At 40.2% G+C, this 17,707-nt stretch overlaps 1 protein-coding gene across 3 annotated transcripts in view; it reads left to right on the top strand.

Annotated features, from left to right (window-relative positions):
* The window catches only part of mid1 (midline 1), a 652,072-nt gene that overhangs the window by 265,362 nt on the left and 369,003 nt on the right, over positions 1 to 17,707 (top strand). Inside the window, exon 1 of one of the 3 annotated variants that reach the window (XM_051926811.1) lies at positions 9,863 to 10,207. The exons of 1 other annotated variant lie outside the window; for it this stretch is intronic. The gene's annotated coding sequence lies outside the window, so the exon portion shown is untranslated. Of the gene's footprint in view, positions 1 to 9,862; positions 10,208 to 10,313; positions 10,392 to 17,707 lie in introns of those variants that run through there. One more of the 3 variants, XM_051926813.1, reaches the window with a different exon arrangement.

Raw genomic sequence — 17,707 nt, 5'->3', positions numbered from 1 at the left:
TAAAACTTGCAGTGCATCCGGAAAGTATTCACAGCACATCACTTTTTCCACATTTTGTTATGTTACAGTCTTATTCCAAAATGGATTAAATTCATTTTTTTCCTCAGAATTCTACACACAACACCCCATAATGACAACATGAAAAAAGTTTACTTGAGGTTTTTGCAAATTTATTAAAAATAAAAAAATTGAAAGCACATGTACATAAGTATTCTCAGCCTTTGCCGTGAAGCTCGAAATTGAGCTCAGGTGCATCCTGTTTCCCCTGATCATCCTTGAGATGTTTCTGCAGCTTAATTGGAGTCCACCTGTGGTAAATTCAGTTGACTGGACATGATTTGGAAAGGCACACACCTGTCTATATAAGGTTCCACAGTTGACAGTTAATGTCAGAGCACAAACCAAGCATGAAGTCAAAGGAATTGTCTGTAGACCTCCGAGACAGGATTGTCTTGAGGCACAAATCTGGGGAAGGTTACAGAATAATTTCTGCTGCTTTGAAGGACCCAATGAGCACAGTGGCCTCCATCATCCATAAGTGAAAGAAGTTCGAAGCCACCAGGACTCTTCCTAGAGCTGGCTGGCCATCTAAACTGCGTGATCGGGGCAGAAGGGCCTTAGTCAGGGAGGTGACCAAGAACCCGATGGTCACTCTGTCAGAGCTCCAGAGGTCCTCTGTGGAGAGAGGAGCACCTTCCAGAAGGACAACCATCTCTGCAGCAATCCACCAATCAGACCTGTATGGTAGAGTGGCCAGACGGAAGCCACTCCTTAGTAAAAGGCACATGGTAGCCCGCCTGGAGTTTGCCAAAAGGCACCTGAAGGACTCTCAGACCATGAGAAAGAAAATTCTCTGGTCTGATGAGACAAAGATTGAACTCTTTGGTGTGAATGCCAGGCGTCACGTTTGGAGGAAACCTGGCACCATCCCTACAGTGAAGCATGGTGGTGGCAGCATCATGCTGTGGGGATGTTTTTCAGCGGCAGGAACTGGGAGACTAGTCAGGATAAAGGGAAAGATGACTGCAGCAATGTACAGAGACATCCTGGATGAAAACCTGCTCCAGAGCGCTCTTGACCTCAGACTGGGGCAACGGTTCATCTTTCAGCAGGACAACAACCCTAAGCACACAGCCAAGATATCAAAGGAGTGGCTTCAGGACAACTCTGTTAATGTCCTTGAGTGGCCCAGCCGGAACCCAGACTTGAATCCGATTGAACATCTCTGGAGAGATCTTAAAATGGCTGTGCACCAACGCTTCCCATCCAACCTGATGGAGCTTGAGAGGTGCTGCAAAGAGGAATGGGCGAAACTGGCCAAGGATAGGTGTGCCAAGCTTGTGGCATCATATTCAACAAGACTTGAGGCTGTAATTGCTGCCAAAGGTGCATCGACAAAGTATTGAGCAAAGGCTGTGAATACTTATGTACATGTGATTTCTCAGTTTTTTTATTTTTAATAAATTTGCAAAAACCTCAAGTAAACTTTTTTCATGTTGTCATTATGGGGTGTTGTGTGTAGAATTCTGAGGAAAAAAATGAATTTAATACATTTTGGAATAAGGCTGTAACATAACAAAATGTGGAAAAAGTGATGCACTGTGAATACTTTCTGGATGCACTGTACATTGCATTTGAATAAAACTGTGAATGTCCAGTTTTATGTGGTTTAAAGCATTCTTTGGACATCCTGTCCTGACTCTCATGTCACGCTACCTTAGATTTGACCAAGACAGTTCTGAATCTTATATATAAACGTCTCCGAATGCAAGTGTGTGTGTGTCTGTATGGCCTGGAAGTGAGAGGTGGAGTCAAGGTAAGGGCTAAACCTCCGAGGAAACAGAAAACTCACTTAGCTGCTAATAACACAAGCAGGGCCAGCACGTCAGCAAAATGAAACCTCAGAAGAAAGACAAAGTCGCTTAGCCGCTAACATCAGCAAAACGGTATCCCTTTAACTTTTCCTCCCGTCACTAATACACAAGCGAGGCGAGCACGACGGCAAAACAAAACCTCTGAACAAAGACAAAGTCGCTTAGCTGCTAACATCAGCAAAAAGTTATCCCTTTTACTTTTCCTCCTGCCGCTAATGCACAAGTAATGCGAGCACGTCGGCAAAATGAATCCTCCTAGGAGAGAAATGCACAGAGTAATTCCTTTCAATTATCTGACATCTCTACATTTCAGGTTTTTTTCTGACGATTTCAATAGTTTCTAGGACCCCGGACTTTTTACAGCACGGGCTTACACAGCTAGTACAATATTATTTTCCTGCCATCCAGAGGAGAAGGTGTAAAAGACCTTTCTCCAGACTTGCTTCTTTGGATTCATTGTTCAATCCACATTTTATAGAGCCTGATTACACCGGTTCAGGATCTTGGGGCCAGCACTGGCATAACGTAGGAATCAACCCAGGGCAGAACATCCGAGAATGCATATTTGCCTTTTCAAAATGAAGAATTCCTGTAAAACCAAAAAATGGTGTAGTGGCTAATTCTATTGCAAGTTGTGTTAACAGCTGACTTGGAATTAGATAGATAGATAGATAGATAGATAGATAGATAGATAGATAGATAGATAGATAGATAGATAGATAGATAGATAGATAGATAGATATTACAAGTTTGCCACAGGAGACATAAAAAGGCACCACATGTTAACAAGGCATACATATACATATAACATTAAAAATCTAGAAGTAAATTCCCAAAGTGTAGGTATTTATGAGATGCAAAGTGATCAGAATTGTACATACCAGTGATTTACAGTAGCTCAGTACACGATGTCAGTCATTGCCACAGTATTTTGCTCATAGCATCATTGTCTGTTAAGATGTCTGCCAGACCAGCTCAATACCATTTTCCTCATAGGGTTACAGTAACACCTTATCCGTGGGATGACTTATTATAAAGTCTGATGCCTGAGGGTATAAACACCCTCACAGAACTAGCCCCATTTGAATAATTAGGTGTGTACTGTATATGTGAAAGTGTGTGAGTGCATCCCCTGACAGACTGACGTCTCTCTTCTGCCCAGTGCTGCCTGGGTAGACTCCATTCCCCTGTCATTCATAAAGTTGGATAGAAAGACTTTAATAAATGAATGGCAGGATGGATATTTATCTTCTGTGGCAGGTTACGCTGCAGATCTAATTTAAGTTATGGAAAGGATATGTGAGTCTGTCGTTTTGGTGTGTCTAATGATGCCAGGATAGTGTCTGGCTCCCTGTGATCCTTAAAGGAAAAGTGAGCTGAGAAGATTGACAGATGAATAAGTAGCTCTATGATGAAAAATTTTTAAGATTGCAATAATTATCAACACAATTTAAGCACTGCTTTATTATGAAAGCTTTATACTGTTTTATTATGTAGGGTAAAAATAATTCATATGACTTTTGCTCAACAAATGGTATTTTTAACATTGAGAGATCCATGGGATGGTGAAACAAATGAAAGTGTCGAGCTGAGGCAGAGAGACGTGATTGAGGTTCCAAAATGGGCTTTGGCATAGCTAACACTTTTCTCCAGTTCCTCGGCTACCTATTGTTGTTAATTGAGACTGGCAGCTTGGTGCCTCTGGGGTTCAAACCTACATGCTAGGAACGTGGTTCAGGATGTCAGAGAGGCCTCTGCTACAACATCCCCCTTGACTCAGATTTGCATCCAGTGTGCCTTGGACGCGCTGCTCTTTTCCGTGTGCTCACGGCTTGACACACTTTTATGCAAGTCTGATGTGGCCAAGCCCTCAGCGGTACAGCATGATTCATGCCTAAAAGAATGCCTCCATGGAAAACAGCACCAGGCGGGATCAGTGCTGATTTACTGATTCCATTGTTAGTCAGTAGAGAGGATAACTGCGGCAAGTTCACATTTTGTTTTTCATGGAATGCCATTCATATGTTGTGCTGTAGGGTGTATGAAGACTTCCTTTTTATTTTTTCCTTTTCACCAGTTGTGTTTTTTGTCATATTAGTACTTAATGAGAAAAATAATGCAGAAGTGTCTAAGTAAAAGACTGTAGAAAGTACCAACAGGCAAAAAAGGCCAATAGTTAATGCTTGATTATTTTCCAGCCTCTCATAAACCGTTCATAAGAACATAAAGTACAAAATGGGGAGTTCAGTTGGACTGCAGTTAAGATACAGCTCAACAGGACTAACTGTTTTGGTCCAGAATTCCACTCCCCTTTGTTTTCAGTCCCAAATGTTCTGTGTGTGTGTGGAAGCTTATAGATCAGAATAGCACACACCATTGTCCTAAAGCATATGTGATAAAAAGTTCAATCAGATAAGAAAGAAAAACAGAAAATGTACCTTGGTAAATTGACTTGAGCCTATAGTGCCTTCCATATCTATCTATCTATCTATCTATCTATCTATCTATCTATCTATCTATCTATCTATCTATCTATCTATCTATCTATCTATCTATCTATCTATCTATCTATCTATCTATCTATCTATCTATCTAGATTTATTTTATACACTGAGATTGCAGGTATTTAGGTAACCAGAGAATTCACAAAAACTCTTTTTTCCAATATGGCAGATGTCACGTGTAATTTAAAAACAACAGAATATCTAGCATAATTCAGTGTTAAGCTTAGTAATGGAATGGCCAAAATGAGTGACTCTAGTGTCGTGACTGGCACAAACCTTGTCAATGGTAACATCTCTCAAACAACTGTCTTCATGGGACTTTTACACACATTTTAAGAATTTACTGAGAATGTTGAAAAGAAAAAAAAAACTACCAGAGATAAGCGATCCAATGGATGAAAACAGCTTGTTGATTAAATGGGAATGGTGCAAAGCAAGAAAGCAAACAGAGAGGCCATAACCAGCCAAATCACATCTGAATTTATCATCACACTGCTTTTATCACAGTTTTCTCTAATGGGGTACAACAGTTGAAGACTCTGTCAGGTGCCTATGTTGTCAGCAAAACACAAGCAAGTGTCTCCAGTGCACACAGAAGCATCAAAACTGAACTGTTGGGGACTGGAGGTTCCTTTTGCATCATGATGATGGATGGATCAGAATTAGGTGCAAGCAACATGGAGTCCATGGAGCTATCCTCTTTGGTGCCAACAATACAGGCTAGCGGTGGCAGTGTGATGGTGTGGGGAATATTTTCCTTGGCAAAGATTAGGGCCCCTGAAACCCACTGAAGAAAGTCTGAACAGTAAGGTGTATCTGAACATAGCTGCTGACCAAGTTAATCTCTTCATAGCTACATTTTTCCACATTCGGATGGACACTGCCAGCATGATACTGTCCCATGTCACAAGGTATGTGTTGTTGCTGAATGGTTTCAGGAACACAATTGCAGGTTTTAAGTGTTCTGTATAAGTTATTGGATATTAAGCCCATCAGGCATCTTTAGGTTGAGGTGGAAATGACTATCCAATCTACAACAACTATGCAGCACAATCATTTCTGGATGGTACAGCAAGCTTGGACAACAAATTTAGTATCTTGTGGAGTTCATGGTTAAATAAATTCATGCTGTTCTGAAGTCCAAAGGAGAAACAACATAACATCATGCTACTAGATAAGTGAACCTAATAAACAGCATCTCAGTTTATAGTATCTATCTATCTATCTATCTATCTATCTATCTATCTATCTATCTATCTATCTATCTATCTATCTATCTATCTATCTATCTATCTATCTATCTATCTATCTATCTATCTATCTATCTATCTATCTGTTTGTCCATCTGTCTGTCTGTCTGTCTTATTCCAGATAAAATATTTCTTACTCTTAGTTTGAAGCCAGGGTTGCACACCACAGTATTTTTGTGCTGGTTGACTGTCCATACTGGTCAGTAATTTGGACATTAATGGCATGTGGTCTGCTCTGAGCCTTGTTGTGACGTGTAATATTTACAAATACTACATTCTGGTGTTGGAGTAACTGTGACTGGTCATTCCCAGAACTTTGCATTTATAGTCAAAGCTTTTTATGAATGGGTAACATGATTCCGGCCCCAAAGTGCTCTCACATTTATATTTTTGTCTATTGTGATTTTTTAGTACTAACTCCGGCTCAGGTCTTTAAACTGTGAGATTGGGAGATGATCCCCTCCTTTGAGTCATAGTAGGATCCCCAAACAATTTCTTAACCTGCTTGAGTTCCATTCAGTAACACAGTTGGTTAAAATTGTGAATAAAAGGTGCCTGCTAAATACACACTACTAACAATAATTAAGATAAACTCTAGTTTCAAATCAATATAATTAAATAATTAGGAATACTTACTGATGTAAGTAGACTTGGCGAGGACTCATTCAGTAGAAATTTGTGCATTTTAATATGTAACAATATTTGAAACCAATGTATGCCTATAACAGAAGTAGTTATTGTCTTTTAAATACAGAGGGCCAAGAAAGTGACTAACATGGAGTTCATACAAAAAGCATTTTTTTACACTTTACGTGTGAAGCCCATCATTAACTGTATACTGTCTGAGCCTCTTTTAATCTTCCTTCTTGATTTTAAAATTAACGTGAAATGGTTATCTTCTGTTGGCACTTTGTTGGCTGAATACTTTTTGCTTAAGTTGCATTTTTTTCTCTTTAATATTTGATCTAAGCCACTAATGCCATAAAAGCTCATTCTCCTGAATGAGGTCCACAGGGGCTTTATCCTTCAAATCATCAGTTTAGGTTGTGTTTTTCAGGTCACTGGGTAACTGAAGTGGCACCACTTCCCTTCTTGTAAATGTATTGTTTTGCTTTTTTTTAATCTTCACACATTCTTCATATTGCTTGAGACGACTGTGCAGTGAGGAGTGGCAGCAGGAACAGTCAGTAAATGAGAAGCCAAAACAGGAGACAAGCGATCTTTTATCTGAGATTTGAAAGACTCGCTCATATGAGAGTGCTCCCTTGCTGTATGCACCCGTTGCTGCACAGAAGTGATTATAATGAGCCTTAGCAACAGCAGCAGGGCTGGAGACAGAGAGGCTTGAAACCAGAACTCGGATCCTCAATCTAAACCGTAAAGGGCAAGTACTCTTTCAACATATATATTCATATAAAGTTCAACTTTGTGGTGCTCTCATTCATGTGCACCATGTCTTTAGGCAGAAATTTTACACAGGGATGGGACAAGTATGGGATATCTAGAAATTTATGAAGTGCACAGGCAAGGATATGTTGTTGCCTTTAGCGACTCTGACAAATTTCCTAGTTTCTTACTTTCCAGGATACTTTGAGAAATAAACGTACTGTTTACAACTTACATGTCACTGTGGAGGGGTCTGGTAATGCAGTTTTTTATTTTGCCTTCACTTCTATCTCTATTATATGTATTGTGGCTGTAATTGTGTGCTTAATTCAAGGTTTTAGTAGACAATCCCCCCTAATTTACTTGCAAAACTTGTCCAAAGCACATGATTTTGGGGAAAAGAAAAGAGTCATGACAGTTAGTTTTGCCAGGAATAGCATACTACACAGCCCTGAAATACAGAAATATATAACTGGGAACAGCTGCTATAGCACTCATTATTTCATATAGTGCCTTTCACAGCTGTGTTTTACTGTAGGCTATATTTCAAACAGCAACTCCCATACATGTGTGTGTGTCTATTTTTATGTAATGTCTTTCATATCTATCTATCTATCTATCTATCTATCTATCTATCTATCTATCTATCTATCTATCTATCTATCTATCTATCTATCTATCTATCTATCTATCTATCTATCGCTAATTAGAATATTTCCAAATAGGGAAAAATATTTCTCAGCCATGTACTAAGAAATGCTCTATTTTAACGTCTACCCAATTTCTTCACCTGCTTGTCACAGTAAGCATAGGGTACAGTGCAGGAACAATCCCGAGAGAGGATGCCAGTCCATCACAGGGTGACCACAAATATTCTCTCTCTTACCAATTTAACATTACCAGTTCACCTGTCTCTGGACTGTGAGAGGAAACTGGAGCACCCATAGGAAACCCATGCACACACATAACGAACAAGCAAACTCCACATGGGGGGAACACAGGATTTGTGAACCTCCTTGTTGTGATGCAGCAGCGCTATCACCGCCCACTACTCTAACAAATTATTGTTACTCTTTGTCCAAAACCATCCATCCATCCATTTTCCAACCCACTGAATCCGAACACAGGGTCACGGGGGTCTGCTGGAGACAATCCCAGCCAACACAGGGCACAAGGCAGGAACCAATCCTGGGCAGGGTGCCAACACACCCACACACCAAGCACACACCAGGGCCAATTTAGAATCGCCAATCCACCTAACCTGCATGTCTTTGGACTGTGGGAGGAAACTGGAGCGCCCGGAGGAAACCCACGCAGACACGAGGAGAACATGCAAACTCCACGCAGGGAGGACCTGGGAAGCGAACCCGGGTCTCCTAACTGCGAGGCAGCAGCGCTACCACTGAGCCACCGTGCCGCAATTTTCTAAAACCCATCTGGCCAAAATTATTATATGATTATGCTTTTTATCATGAACACAACCACAAAGCATCTTCAGAAAGCATGGTTCTGTTTAAGTTAAATGAGGACTTCTTGTCCCAAAATGTTTTTATTTGTCTCTCCATTTTCCAATAGTACCTTTACCATCATAATGTCATTGATGGGGGATCCAGTCCTGATGTGGCACACTGACATATACTGTGCAACATCCTTAATCCAATTCAGATTCGTGTCAATGTCAGGCACAAAGGAGGAACTCACACACACCTTGGCAACTACTTGCATGGGGACAATTTAGAACTGCTTATTAAGCTAAAAGGCGGGTCTTTAGGATGTGGGGGAAAAATTGGAATACTTGATGGGAAACTGAAACAAACATGGAAGAATGTGTAACCTCACAGAGACCGTAATGAGGTGTGGGATTAGAATCTAGATGAGGCAGCAGTGCAGTAAACCCAAACAGACATGTGGAGAGTGGAAGAACTCTACGCAGATAGCGACAAGACCAGGAGTCAAATACAGACTGCCTGAGCATGGGAAAGGTGCTCTAAATAAAATTTATTATTATTATTAAGGTTCCAGGCATTTTGCCCTAACCAGCGTGCCACTATGTTAACCTAGCAATTCTAATATACTTTTCAATGGCCTCCAACATAGTCAGCTGAGTGTATATGAACCCTTTGCCTCAGTTTAGCCATTTAACTGTTCTTTTCTTGATTAAAATACATCCATCAGTATGTAGATGGAACCATTACTGGCAGGGATTCCTGTGTATCACAAGGCTCAGACTCGCACACCCATCCTCGCTTTGCAAATCTGCAGTTGCCAAGCATCCTGAAAGTGGGCTTTTTACCAGACTACTAAGAAAGAACAAGTAATTTTTCCAAGAAAAAATATACAGATAAAACTTTATGTCACTATGAAAAAGTAAAATGGAGATTAGAATGGAGGTCATGTTCTGGATGTTCAGCTTCATCAGCTAAAAATACTGTACTACTATTTTTCTTTTCATTTTTTTAGTTTCAAACTAACTCTTTTCTGATGATTGCTTCTTTAACTAAATGGTTGTTAATTCCCATTCTTCTTGTGTTTCCTAAAAACCATCAAAATTTCCAGTGCTTCTGTGCTCCACGCTGTTAAGAAACTGAGTCTAAAGATAGAAGACAGAGACCATTCTTATTAAAATCACTGTTACATTTTTATGCAATTATATCAGAGGTAGATTTTTCCCTTGCACTTATTTGCACATTAGTCCCTCTTTCCTCTTTTAGTCCTTCTCAAATCAAATAACTACTGTAGGTGACTAGGAGGCATCAGCAGCCATCCACGTGCCTCACTCACAGAGCGCTAGATATTTCTTACTGTAGGCTTTCTCCTGTCTTAATTGCCAATCAGTGATGCCTCCAGAAGCGATGAACAGCATTTGTCCACATGGCTGACAGCCTGCGTGTGCTGGCGGGAGATTGTTTTCTTAGACTGTCCCTGGACTCATGTGCAGCGGCCATCTAGTGTCAGCCAAAAAAACCCAAGAGGATCCTGAATGCTCCTGTCATTTGGACGGTGCGCTTACTCCAGTGAGAGAGAATCAAGGAGGCTGCCAGTGAGAAGAGAATTTAAAAGAAAGAGAAACTAAAGACGGGCTCACCGAAAGCAGTCTCTAGAAATAAAAGAGACTTGCTCCTGCTTTACTCGAGGCTTTTCTCTTTGACTTGCCAGGGTATCCTTCATTTATTTTCTGCCTCTGTGAAAACTGGTAAGCTGTATTTACATGCTTTTGTAGCTTGGTGAGAAAGACATCATTAATGTATTGTTTCAGTGGCATGGAAGGGAAGTCAGCTGGTTTTGTTGTTCGAGAGCTCAGGGCATTGTGTCTCATTTACACAGCTGGGTCTCATCAGAAAGGCAGCTTCAGAGCACCAGGACTGCGCTTCTTTTCGGTTGGTTTATTTATTTATTTATTTTGTTGTTTTGCGCTCTCTAACTTTTTTTTTTATGGCTTATGCTGGGTGCTCACCAATACATACTGTACATGCTGCTTTTTCTTTACAAATAAAGCTGCTAAATAAAAGATGAAAGAAAGTTTAAAGTTTTTCTGCGCTAAATGTAGTAATTCAGATTTTCATTTTCTTAAATGATTAAACTTTTTTTTGGAAAACTAAAGACAGATTTTGTAACTTGTATTAAAGGTTTAATAATATTTATATATATATATATATATATATATATATATATACATATCCATCCATCCACACATGTTTATATTTGTCTGTGCATATATATATATATATATATATATATATATATATATATATATATATATATATATATATATATATATAAATATATTTTATATTTAATATATATGATTTATTTGGACATACTGTATACTGTATGCAAATATGTGGGATTTTGTGCGTATACAATTTTGTAACCTGCTTTTACTTTTTACGAATGAAAATCTGAAAAGACTATCCCTGAACGATATACTTAGAAAGCGTCCTTTACATTGATGCATATAGATATTAATGCATATAGATAGATTATGACAGTAACTGAAAAAAGCAAGGAAACCATATAAAAAATTAAATATACACATACACATTTCTGTTCCTCTCCAAATATGTTTACATAGAAGTAGATATTAAAATAGATGTACTGTACATACATTTTTGTTGGAATGATGTAATTGCAGTGTAGGTGTTTGTGCATATGTATACATAGAGAGAGTCCCACCAATGAACATATACAGTATATTGTATATTTCATTATGTGTGTATACAGATAGTGGAGCAGTGGGTAGTGCATTCTGTGCTCAGATTCTGTGCCTGGGTATTGTTTGAGTGGAGTTTCCATGTTATTCTTGTCTTAATTCTTCCTGATATTCCTGTTTCATCCCACATTCAAAGAAAAGTACAGATAAGATTAATTGGTAATTCTTGATTGGTGTGTGAGTAAGTGGACAATTCTGTTCCTTGGAGGCTGGGTCAGAGCTGTGTCCTGCTTTGTACCCAGAGCTGCCAGGTCAGGGTTAGGGTTGGGGTTAAGGCTTAGGGTCAGTGGTAGGTTCCAACCTGGATGCCGACTTCCAGAGATAATTTTAGTTTATATCCTGTCCAAGGCAGAATATGACGTCAGAATTATTGAGGCTGGTCTGTTTAGGAGATGAAAGAAGAGAAGTTGTTACTGACAATGTCCTCTCATGCTCAGGATTGGTATTGTCCATTTTATGAAAGCCATGTGTTTACTCTCTATGCACACATGTCTGACTATAAATATTTACTTATCAGAGCCCTGTAGATGCACTCTTTTCAAGTGTGTCTGACAATACATATATGTATGTCTATATGTATTGCAGCCCTGTAGTTGCCCTTTAAGTCATGGGTGCTCCGTGTATGGATTTGTGTGTTCTTTCTGTGTCCATTTGGGTTTCAACCAGGTGCTCTGGTTTTCTTCCAAATTTCAATGACATGCAAGTTGGGTGAATTGGTGATGCTAAATTGGCCCCTGATGTTTGTATGTGTATGTATTTGTGTTCACCCCAACCTGTCCAGGGATCTTTTCTAGGATTCCAGCTTCCCCATGACCCTATCTACAGATGCCCAGAAGGACCGGAGGAGGGCTTACGCCTCATCCAGACCCAGAGGTGTAGCTAGGGTTTTCAGCACCCGGGGACAACTGAAGATATCGCGCCCCCTCCTATTTGCCAAAATGCAATGGGGAACATCAATTCGGTGCCCCCTGAATGCTGCGCCCGGGGACAGATGTCCCCCCTTGCCCCCCCTAGCTACGCCACTGTCCAGACCATGAGGGGGCAACCACCCTGGTGGCTTTGGGGTCCACGGGAACAGAGCTTAGAAGTTCAACCCTATAGGGGCCCATGGTCACAGCCAGGGGGCGCCCGAATGCCACACCCGGAAGTGCTGGGGGGAAGAAGACCAGGGACACCTGGAGTGCTTCTGCCACACCAGGGAGTGTCGGCCGGCGCTCATTGGGAGGCACCTGGAGCACATCCGGGTGATTATAAAAGGGGCCACCTCCCTCCATTCGATGGCTGGTCGGGTGGAAGAAGGACAGAGCTCGGAGGAGAGGAGTGGAGGCGGACCTGAAGAGAGAGGCATTGGAAAGAGAGGCCTGGACTGTGGGTGAATAGTACAAGAGTACTGGGTTGTGTGCTGTCACTTGTATATAATATGTACAATAAATGTGTGTGTGGTGTTGAACCTATGGTGTCCACCTGTCTGTGTCCGGGCCGGCTTCCACAATATATACTGTATACTGTATATATATATTCTGGGACCTTTGGATGCGATGCACACTGCATGTGTTCATCATAAATTTGAAAGATACAATTTACATATTCCACCAGGACGTGGCTAATGCTAGGGCACTTAGTTCTTTTTAGAGTAAATGTGAGGCCATGGAGGGCTCACGGGCACACGCAAGGTAGCAGCAGGTAACAGATTTTTGACACTGGGTCTGGGTTGGTCAATTCCAGGTCAACCTTAAGTGAAACTAGAAGGAGGTCTGTGTTCTAGGTGCAGCATAGGTAAACAGGCTACCTGAGAAAATTGTCTGTTTAAGGGAAAGTGAAGTCTCAGGGGAGCAGGCAAACCCAGAAACACAGTGAACTCTCATCTGGTGATCCTGGGGCAAAATTAAATCACACCTTACTACAGAAATAATTTGGAACTTTTTTGCAGATTTTCCTAAGAAGCAGTTTCAAACTACTTCATGGACTAGAGGTGAGGTGAATCTAGAGTTAGGAGGTGGGTTACGGTGAAGGTTTATCTGGTTATAAGCTGAGAGGTCATGATGAAAAATAGAAAAAGAAGGGGTTGAGAAGTGGGATTACATGGTGCTACTTTGGATGAAAAGTTGGTGAGCCACCCTACTGAGCAGTCAGGGTTCAATACATTTATAGTTAGGTTCAGAAATTCCATAGGTTTGCTTTGTCTGTTTATCTGACACTTTGTTTTCTCCCTGTGTTCATCCTTTGACTTATTTTGGCCCCAATTAATCCTCCTCAGAATAATCCGGGGTCTGAAAGACTGCCAAGATACTTATTTTCCTCTTTATTTAGTTAAACTGTTTCTTCACTCATGTACAATGACATGCTTTTTAGATTTTTTCTCAACTGAGTGTGAGGTGGGTCGTTTGTATGAGTGGGCTCTGTTATCAACTGACATGCTGTCTAGGGTTTTTCCCTGCCTTGCACCCAATACCGCTAGGATAGGCCCAGGTTCTTCAGAGTCCTGACCTTGGCATGAGAATTGTTATGTATGTTGTATTATGTGTATATACAGGTTCATATACTGCAGTTGTTTAAGGATAGATACAGTAAATGCCATGACTGTTGTTTGCATGACTGCTATTTAAAATATAGCAATAAGATTTTGTGGTATTTATGGTCAGACAGTCTTTGCCAACTGAAACAAATGTATGCCAGTGTGGTGTTGTGCCAATGTAGTGTCTGAGAACACATTTTTCTTTTTTGTTTCTTTTGAGGATTCACATGAGTCAACAGACTCATGAGTAACCAGATTAGTTCTTAATAACACTGCAGAGACACTTTCTATTCTAAAGACTGTTATTAATAAAGATGGACACTTGGCAATGTAACAAAGACATGTTCAGCAGGAGATGTCTGTAAAATGTTTCTAAAATCTCTAAACAGTGAATTGTATTAAAACACTGGCTTCTCTGTTCTGATTATGCTTTTATATGGTAATGGACTGACTGCTTGTTGTAAAAATCTTAAAAATGCTGCTGTACTTATTTTTAAATTAAAAGAAGAAATCAATCAAGTAAGAAGTACTGGTGGGCACACTCCAGATCTGGGCTTTGACTCATAGTGTGAATTTGCTAACGTCTTTAGGTTTGAGCAGATTGCTTATTAACTACCTGCTGCTTACTCATATGGCTCGGAAATGGCAGCATCGAGAGCTTTGCTAAGCCTGCAGTTAATGTGAGGCAGGAGCTAATAAGTGTTCAGAGCAAAGTTGGGGAGCTATTGGTTACAGTTTCCATGGGAGAACACAATCTGAAACACACGTGAGAAGCATTTGCTTGCTGCTCTTTAGAGACATAAGCATGCTGAGTAGGTGTACTTATTCCATTTTGGTGTTTAATAGAATGTAGTCATATTTTAAAAGGTAGATCAAATAAGTCCACAGCTGTCATGTTCTACTTTATTAACACTTTGCAATCTTTAAAAAACTATTAACACCTTGTTGTTATGTTGACAATTTCAGTGTTTAGCCAAGCTCTGTCCCCCCAGTGCAATCAAACTAAAGCTTACGTCCTCTCACTTCCTCAAACAAAAGCATTCATAAGCTCTTGGGTGAAATGACAGCATTTGTTGACATGGCCTTCAAGGGTCTGTGAGGATTTGTAGTTTTTCAAAGAGCATTTAGTGCTAATGAGCACAAAGTACTCTTTCAGGAGGCTCACAGTGATGAGGGATGGGGGTTGCCTATCAAAAATGAATGGGATTCAGTCACTGTGAAGCATCAGGATTCATTAATTTTAATTAATTTTATTTAATTAAAATATGTGGATTGTCTATCCTTAGCAAGCAGGACGAATATCCAGTTGAGTCTAAAAAATGCCTTGTAGATTCATAAGTGAAAGTCACTCAATGTTGCTGGTTAGTCCACAGGACAGGTTATTGCAATGCAGCCCACCATAAAAAGAACATTGTCATATCAAATTTCTGGCCCACGTCATATGAGGAGGCATTATGAATTCATGGCATTCATCACCAGGCACCCAAACAATCCCTCCTCCATCAATCCATCTTCTAAACCCACTTTATTCCGAGCAGGGACACAGGGAAGCTAGAACCTATCCCAGAAAGCATAGGGTGTAAGGCAAGGCAGGAACAATCCCCTGGCAGGGCCGCCAGTACATTGTAGGGTGAACACACAGAGACACACACAACGTAACCTGCATGTCTTAGGACTGTGGGAGGAAACCAGGAGGAAACCCACATGAATAAAGGGAGAACATACAGATTCTTTGCAGGGAGCACCAAGGACGTGAACCCCAGTCGCACTGCTGTGAGGAAGCAGCACTTCCACTGCACCATCATGATGTCCCAAATGATTGTATTCTTTGATATGATGTATTTTCCAAAATATACATTTTTAGGCGGCATGATGACACACAGTTTATGGAGAATTACCGAGCCTGATCACTTTCTGGGCAAAATTTGCATCTTTCCCCCAGTTCTTCCACTCAAATTCCAAATCAGTTAGGTTAATTAATTGAAGTTAGTGTGGTGCCTTCACCCAGAGGTGGTATCTGTCTTTGACTTGATGGTATTTCATTAATCATCACGTCATTAAGTCACTGAAACTATGAAGTGAATTAAACAGGACTGTGAAATGCATTTTTTTCTAGTAAGTGTTGGTTTCCTAAAGTTGGCAATAAAGTGGGAAGAATGTTGCTCATGGCAAGCAACCCTAACCCTAACCTCAACCTTACCAAAATGTGCCGGTACACTGAAAGTAAGCATGATGAACCGTAAATGAGAATCCTGAACTGTCAAAATTAATTATGAAAATGCATCTATAAATGTCCCAAGCCCGTCTAATCTAACTCTTAACCCAGGAGATGTGTAGCCTATTTTAGCAGTTTCAGGTGCAAACCAGAAACCAACCTCAAACTAACACTGGTCTATTATGGGGCACACTCACTGGCATCTCCTCACTCTCAATTTTAAAGTCAACAATTAAATGAACCTACAGGTCTTTTGGCATAGAAAACGAAGGCCAGAGAGCTCCAAAAATAGTGAGGCAAGGATCACAGTCAGACAGGTCAAATTCAGAAAAAAGGCAGTGGAGAAGATAACCAAACCATGAGGGCAAGAGGAAAATCAGAAGTCAAAGTCAAAAGGAAGATCAAAACCAAAAACAATACATGACACTAGAGCCTACTTGAATGTGAAATTAGCTTTGCTGGAATTCACAAAACAAGGAGATTTATCCACCAACCAATAAAGTATATTGGTATATTCTATATTTATAGTGCTACATCTTGTAGTTCAAATAATGCAATGATTGCAGTCATGTAATTCATTAAGTGGCTCTACATAAACAAAGAATGAAACAGGAATAAAATAAAACTACTCTAATTCACTCTGAAATAATCAAGCAATCTCATAAACCAGATTCCACATGATAAAAACATAAAATAACCCAAAAATACACATATGAAATGTGTTAATTATTCATACAGAGAGTATTTGTGCCATCATTCAAATTTAGTCTCGTTGAGTTGTGAGGCACCAGTGTTAAACACTGAGCCACCATGTTACCTAGATTCTAAAAATAAATGGCAAGGCCAATGACACCTATAAAAATGGATAACAAGGAACTCCTGAAACCTCCTAGCATGGGGAACGGCTTCAGTAGGGAGAAATGCACTATATGAATTCCAAACTTTGCATCCCTTAAACTAGTTACATTCGATACATAACTATTTCTACCATTAAAGTGTTGTTTGAATCCAATATTCTTAGTTTTGAACTCCAGATTGCAAAAATAACCCCACAGACATTATGGACTCACTCAGGAGCAGCTTGGACCCGTGACAAAAATAGTGAGGGAAATGCTTAAATAAAAAAGGAGTTAAATATAATGGATGGGGATCAAACCCAGATTTCTTGCTTGAAAGGCAAGCATGCTAACCATCATACAACCTGCATGGCGTTGTTTATTGATAAATCAGTGTAGCATTTCATACCACTGGCTATTTTGAAATTGCAGCTCTGTTTCCGAGTTTTGCTTGGGTTTTGTTTCCAAACTTCAATGAAAATGTAAAGTGAAGAAAAAATGATTGTGGTTAGACTAAATATGGGCTGGGTGATCCCAGTTTGCCATGAGATTTGTATTAACTGTGGGGTTAGAGTTTCTGTCTACATCCATGTGCCACCCCACAGAGAATCAATGCAGAAAGTTGTAAGCCAGAAAGTTAACTTATGCAGCTTCAGATACCACAGATGAACGGTGTCTGGACGGGTTACAATGGTGGTGAAATAGCGAGAGATTACGTCCATGACCTCAACTTTCAATAAGTAACTCTTGAGAAAACATGGCTGCACCCAGAACAGCTTAGGGCCATGACAGAAAAAGTTAGGGGAACTTCTAATCAAAAGAAAAGAGTAAATGTAATGGGCAGGAACAAAGCCCAGATTTTATGTTTAAAAGGCAAGTGTGCAACCGGCACTGTCACTCTACTGATAGATCACACT

Source organism: Erpetoichthys calabaricus, chromosome 4, assembly GCF_900747795.2.
Source record: "Erpetoichthys calabaricus chromosome 4, fErpCal1.3, whole genome shotgun sequence".
Lineage (NCBI taxonomy): Eukaryota > Metazoa > Chordata > Cladistia > Polypteriformes > Polypteridae > Erpetoichthys > Erpetoichthys calabaricus.
The sequence above is the reverse complement of the archived record's forward strand: the minus strand, read 5'-3'. Positions and strand labels throughout refer to the sequence as shown.